Source organism: Miscanthus floridulus, chromosome 16 (genome assembly GCF_019320115.1).
Source record: "Miscanthus floridulus cultivar M001 chromosome 16, ASM1932011v1, whole genome shotgun sequence".
NCBI lineage: Eukaryota > Viridiplantae > Streptophyta > Magnoliopsida > Poales > Poaceae > Miscanthus > Miscanthus floridulus.
The window spans coordinates 18,346,766-18,353,845 of NC_089595.1; positions in this window are offsets into that span (position 1 = coordinate 18,346,766).

Here is a 7,080-nt window from a genome sequence, read left to right on the forward strand (position 1 = left end):
TCCAGCTGAGGCTAAAGTCTTTAACTCAAACACAGGGAAGCTAGACTCCAAGATAGTCAGTTGCCATTTCATTGGCTATCTAGAAAAGTCAAAAGGTTATCGCTTCTATTGTCCTAACAAACAAACGAAGTTTGTAGAAACAAGACATGATGTGTTCTTAGAGGATGATATGATAAGGGAGAGCATGGTAGCATGAGAAATTAATTTTGAAGAGAAGTGGGTATACATGCCCACTCCAATGGTTCAGGAACCATTCTTCACGCTGTCTGTTGTTGCTGTACCAACAGTGCAAGACACTATAGTAACAACACCTGTTGTTAGCTCTTCTGTGGCAACAATGAATGAACATGAGGAGCCTATCATTCAGGATCTCATAGAACCCGTTGTCACACATAAGGAGGAGCAACAATAGCCTCATATAGAACAAGCGTCATCTAACGAGGCCCTAGAAGGTCTCAAAGAGTTAGAAGATCAGTCATTCCTGAAGACTACGAAATTTATGAATGTGAGGAATTTTAAATGGAGGGTGATCCCACCTCATTTGAAGAAGCCATGAGAAGTGCTCACTCATCAAAGTGGCTTGAAGCCATGAAAGTTGAAATAAAATCAATGAAAACCAACGGTGTTTGGGACTTAGAAACAATTCCTAAAGTTGCCAAGACAGTAGGCTTTAAATAGGTCTACAAAACCAAACATGACTCCAAAGGGAATATATAAAGATTCCAAGCACGACTTGTGGCGAAAGGCTTCACGCAAAGAGAAGGTATATATTATATTGAGGCATTTTCTCCAGACTCATGTAAGGCTTCTTTTAGAATCATAATGGCGGTTGTAGCACATTATGATTTAGAATTACATCAAATGGATATAAAGACGGCGCTCTATAACAGAACCGACCAATTATACGAAATTAAGTAAGAAAATCATCCGCCAAAGCAGACGATTTAGCAAACTTAAGCCCGTATAACCCGGTAGTCCGTGAAATCACGAAGGATTTCAAACCAACTTCCATTCCAGCCAAGATCGTAATAAGTTTAGCGGTCACCATCACATATTACATAAAAGTTCACAATCTCAGATACATCAGAGTTTCAACATAGTTATTACAAAACCAGTTCGAATAAAAGTAGCGGAAGTCATTTGTTCAAACCACACACACACTCACGCGGAGTTTAAATATAGTGCCAGCGAATGATCATCTCCAACAAAAGCATCAGACGAGATGTAAGGAATGACCATGCCCATGGTCCTAAGCATCACCCATCGCAGGATACAGGCAGTTGATACAGTAGCCGTAATACATCTGCCCATCTGCAACAAGTGGGAATAAAACCCTGAGTACGAGAAGGTACTCAGCTAGACTTATCCGACATAACCGAAAATAAGTGACACCAAGGATTATGAAGGGCTTTATAGTAGGGTAGCTGACTCATTTGCAAAAGAAGCATTTTTAGCATTTTAAGAACCTTTCTAAAAGCATTATTGCCAAGTTAATTATTATGAACCTGTCGACTAGATTTGCACCTATACTAGAGTAAACATATGATTAAGCAGATAGCGATAATCAATGATCATTAAACAACTTCCATACTGTCATATTCATTATAACTGTCCAAGTGTTCCATAAACATTTACTACGATGAAGTCACTCAAGTCAAGTGCTCACTATCCAGGAGCGATGGTGATTCGAATCGATTCCTAACCAGCTGGTGATTTATTCCTTACACAAACCTCACTCATCCGCTAAAGTGAGATATTGATCACCGAGTCAACTTTCCAGGAATCTCGAGTTTGCCAGGAACCACATGTACCCGGGGGCCGACCGACTGTACTTTGGTCTTATCATCCCGCCCTCGTGTCCTACCACACCTGCTCTGGCACAGTGCGTTGCGGGCAATCTACTCGGCCTGAAAAATCTCCCAGCTTCGCGGTCGGAAGGTACTTTATCCGACCAGCTAAATGTAAGGCATGCGTTCAACATGACTCAAGGCCCAACAACGGTCGGTCCTTAATCGACATAGACGGAAACACTACAGTCCAAAACTCTGCAAGTCTCCGTCCGGTCTCAACTTCATTTAACACTTAGTTATACCATGACTTCATAGTCATCCAAACAGATCCAGGTAACCACCTATAGCTCGCAGGTGATAGAAAATCACCCGACTTCTACCGGTCTAAGCCAGCTAAGCATTGACTCGACTGCAGATACCAGGGTAACAAGGATATAGTATAACAAAGGTAAACAAGGTATAATGCAGCAATGGTTGCAAACAACTCCTGAACGTAATGCATCAATTAAAGTAAAGCATTTAATTCATAATTGCAAACTAGGAGAAAAATGCTCCAGGGCTTGCCTCTCTCGAAGGAGCTCAGACGGTGATCGGGGCACTCCGAAAGTTCCTCAACGTCCTCCTCGTCGGCTTCTGGCACTTCCTGCTGCTGCACCTCGAACTGCTCCTCGGGCTCCTCGGGTATGATGACTGGGTTCTCGGTTTGCGATCCTGTATGATGCAATGTGCGTAAATGCTTATGCAATCGGTGCATCGGATGAGATGAATACGATGGATATGTAAAAATGCGAGGTAGTCAACATCATCCAAGAAAATATACTACAAACACATGTCATCTACTGCATTCTCTTTTACTACTAATATGTTAATTCAACACATTTTATTAAATGCTTCAAAGATACACCAAAGCTTTGCTAATTTCTTAAACACATAAAGCAGTGCTTAATTAAACCCTAATTAATAATAGGTTTGAATAGCAACCTCTATTTCTCTTGCTTAGAAAAATCTTAGAAAATTACTACAGCATAGTACTACCCTAAGTAGTTTACTAACAGATTTTCATGATATTTGAATGAGTGGATTAGCCTACACAAAAATAACAAGCTATGGCATGATTTTGTACATAAAAATACTTTGAACTGTGAAAAGTGTCAAACAACAGAATTAGTATTTTTCCTAGGTTCTTCATAGCATACAATAACTGTACAAAAATTATCACATGCATGTTTTATACAAAGTTTGCTCTCTAGCAAAAATAACAAAAATTAGCTATTAAAGGTACTTGAACTACACCTCAAAATTTTCCCATAGCACATGCATGAAACATATTTTTCCTAGGAAATACATAACATAAGAAGATTAACAAACTTGGAATTATATTTTTCTGAAGCCTATAGATTTTTCTACATATTTTTCAAGTTATCAGCAATATTCATGATTAAATAAAATTCTACAGCAAAGTATCTCAGAAATGACATGCACAATTTTTCCCAAGTAGATCTGATAATAAGGAACCTAGACAAATTTATTTCAACAGATTTGGAACAACTTTGAGTACCCAAACATTTTTCAAACCATTTTAAATTTTAAATAATAAAGAATAAATTGAAAACCATTTATTCAAACGCTACTGGGCCAGCCCGCTGGAAATCAGCTGTCCCACGGCCGTTTTCGGCCTGCGCGGCCCGAGCGCAAGGGAGGGGAAGACAGCCCGGCGGGCGTCGGCCCACGGCCTGGCTCGACCTGGCTGGCTGAGGCAGAGGCCTTGCCGGCGCTTGGGCTGGCGCGGCGGCGCGGCTCAGCCACGAGGCCGGCGGCCATCCCCGGCCACGGCAGGGCGAGCTGGTGAGCGCACGTGATGCGCGAGAAGACGGCGAGTGCGGTAGGGTAGCTAGGCGGGGCTGGAGAAGAGGAGGAAGGCGACTTCCATGGCGGCCGAGCACGGCGACGCCATGGCCGTCGGTGGCGAGGCTGAGGCGGCTCTACCTGAGCTCGGAAGGCGGCGCAAATGCGAGCACAGCTTGAAGGAGGGCGAGGCGGAGCTGCGGGCACGTGATTGCCGGCCGAGGTGGGGAAGCCGCGGCGAATTGCGTCGGTGGGTGCGCGGCGCGGCGAGAGGCAGGGCTTGGGGGCGCTCGGCTCTGGCGGAGAGGGAAGGCAGCGCGGGAGGGAGTGAGCGAGCGCACCGGCACCAGCAGGTGTAGGCGGGCGCGTGGGCGCGTGCGCAGGGCGGCTACGACGCGCGGCGACGTCGACGGCGCATGGCCGCCACGCGGCGGGCGAGCTCTGCCGCGGTCGGGCGCGCGGCGCGGCGCGACAGCGAGCAGGCGCGCGGAGGCAGGCCAGCATGGCGCTGGGCTGGGCCGAGGCGAGGCGAGGCGCGCGGGATGCTGGCTGGGCCGACTTCGGTCGTGGGCCAGAAGTGAGGCGGCGGCCCGCGAAGGAGAAAAATCCTTTTCCAAATATAATTTCAAGGAATTTTTAAATGTCATCTTTCAAATATTATTTTGAGCAAGAAAATGGCATCTTTTGAAAATGTACAAAAAATGAAAGTTGACTAGAATTTAATTCTCTATAACTTTGCTTTTATGACCATAGCCAAATTCTTTCTAGATTTTGAATTGTAAAATCAAAGTCCACGTTTTAGCTCAAAACCCTAATTTTGGGGAATTTATTTTTGAAGCCAAATTTTGAATTAATTTGAATACAAACCTTGCTCCAAAAATTGAACTAAACATTGCTAGATGATTTACAATAGTAGCCAAATATGTTTTACTAACCTAGCAAGCAAAATCAGGGCAAAACAACTCTTAAACAGGTGTATGCAACATTCAGGTTTCACGCATGTTTCAGATGTTTCAAAGCAATGTTTCAATTGTTATTCACATGATTAGGCATGTAGGATTTGGATGCTTGATGATGCATGATATGCATGATTTGCAGTGCCTAAATGCAGGCATAACACCGGGGTGTTACACGCTCCTAAACAGGGATCTAGAGAAAAAAGTTTACATAGCACAACCAAAAGATTTTGTTGTGGAAGGAAAAGAACGTATGGGATGTCCCCTGAAGAAATCCATTTACGGATTAAAACAAGCTTCAAGACAGTGATATTTGAAGTTTGATAGTACAATAAGAAAGTTTGGGTTTCAAGAAAATATAGAGGGCAATTACGTTTATGCAAAGTTTAAGAATGAGAAATACATTTTTCTAGTCTTGTATGTGGGTGATATCTTGCTCGCTAGTAGTGATGTTAATCTACTACTAGAAACAAAGAAGTTCTTGTCCTTGAAGTTTGATATGAAGAATCTCGGTGAAGCTTCGTTCGTCCTAGGAATAGGGATTCACCGAGATAGAGAAAAGGGATGATCATAAAAGGCATACTTAGAAAAAGTTCTAAAAAAATATAGTATGCAAAATTATAAGTCTTCACCTGTTTCCATAGTCAAGGGTGATAGATATGGAGAATTTTAGTGTCCTAGGAACCAATATAAGATCGATCAAATGAAAGCTATTCCATATAGTTCAGCTGTTGAAAGTTTACAGTATGCTCAAGTGTGTACTCGCTCTGACTTAGTATTTGTTACTGGGTTACTTGGCAGATATCAGAGTAATCCAGGAATAGAACACTAGAAATTAGTAAAGAAAGTTTTGCGTTACCTGTAAGGTATGAAGGGTCTTATGCTAACATACAAAAGATCTGATTCCCTACACATAGAGGGGTATATAGATTCTGATTATACGGGAGATGATAGAAAGTCCACGTTAGGATACATATTCACTCTTGTAGGAGGATCTATATCGTGGAAAAGCTTAAAGGAAACCATCACTACATCATCTATAATGTATGCCGAGTTTGTAGCATGTTATGAGGCCATAGAGCAAGTAAATTGGCTGAAGAAATTTATGTCCGGGTTGAAAGTGGTAGGTGACATACATAAACTAAAGCTATACCGCGATAATAATCTAGCAGTATGTTATACTCAGAACAATAAGTCAAGTGGTGCTGCTAAACATATTGACATAAAGTATTATGTTGTGAAAGACAAAGTCTGAGATCATATAATTAGACTTGAGCATATAAGAATAGAAAAGATGCTCACGGATTCGCTTATAATCAGAGAACACTTAGCCGGCATGGGTTTAAGGGAAAGCCTATAATTCCTAGACAATAAGGACCTAGTTGAGAATCTGTTTCAAAATAGAGAGGTGCATTGTAGCTGTTTAATCTAATGGCAATAGACCGTGCGATGGGGCACGCTCTATGCACTGATCTGTAATGGAATGGGAACAAGATAAAGTAAGTTGAGTTTAAGTAATAAAGTGAGATCAAGGGGGAGAATGTTAGTTGATCTCTATCCAATTGGCCGGACCCTTGGATCCGCGTCCTGATCGGGGGCGGCCAACCCTACATGGTTGGTGGACCCCCATCACACTGCACTATAAAAGAAAGATGGGGGCCGGCGGCTCAGATCACGAGATTCGCCTCAGCTACAGTCGCCCACCGACACCACCCTAATTCCGATCTAAGAGAGGGTGCGCAGCCAGTGACGGGAAGCACCACCACCGGCCAACGCCGCCACTGCACCGCCGCCGTTCGACACAGCACCGCCACTGTGTCTTCACCAAGCACCGCGATGGCGAGCCTGTCTTCCTCGAAGGCGGCTGATGGTTTGCACCCCCTTCATCCATCTCTCTCTATCTATTAATTCTGTACTAGTAGATGTTCTAAGACTCACTGTTTATTCTAATAACAAATAAACATGCTAGATTTATGGTCAGTGATCCTGTTTTAGTCTATCATGTCAGTCTCGAGGCTTCCACCGAGGTAACGGCTGCTGTCAATTTTGACCAAAACGACGTGGAGCATAGACACATGGTTCATCGAGTACCTAGCTAGCTCTACAAGAAGATGCATCACACACAGCTCAAATGGTTTTAGATTTTGAAACTGCGAGTGATTACAGTCTTGACGCGCTAATTCATAGTGATTTCGTGTTGGGATCACTTACTTGAAGTTGAGCCTCGAAGCCACTTACTCGCCGCGCGCCTGTCGAGGTGGCGGCGCTTCTTCCTTCTCAGTGCACGTCGGACCGCGGCCAATGCAGCGCGGCGTGCTCGGGGGACGGCCGTGACGCCCCAGGGCGGAAGCCGGGCTTGGCATCGCGTGCTGGAGGCCAGAGGGCTGACGCAGAATGCCGGCAGCCGGTAGGAACGGTCGGGAGGAGGACGTGCGACGGGGCAGAGCCGGCGCCGCGCCGCCGCCGTTCCCGTGGCCGTGGAAGGGGGG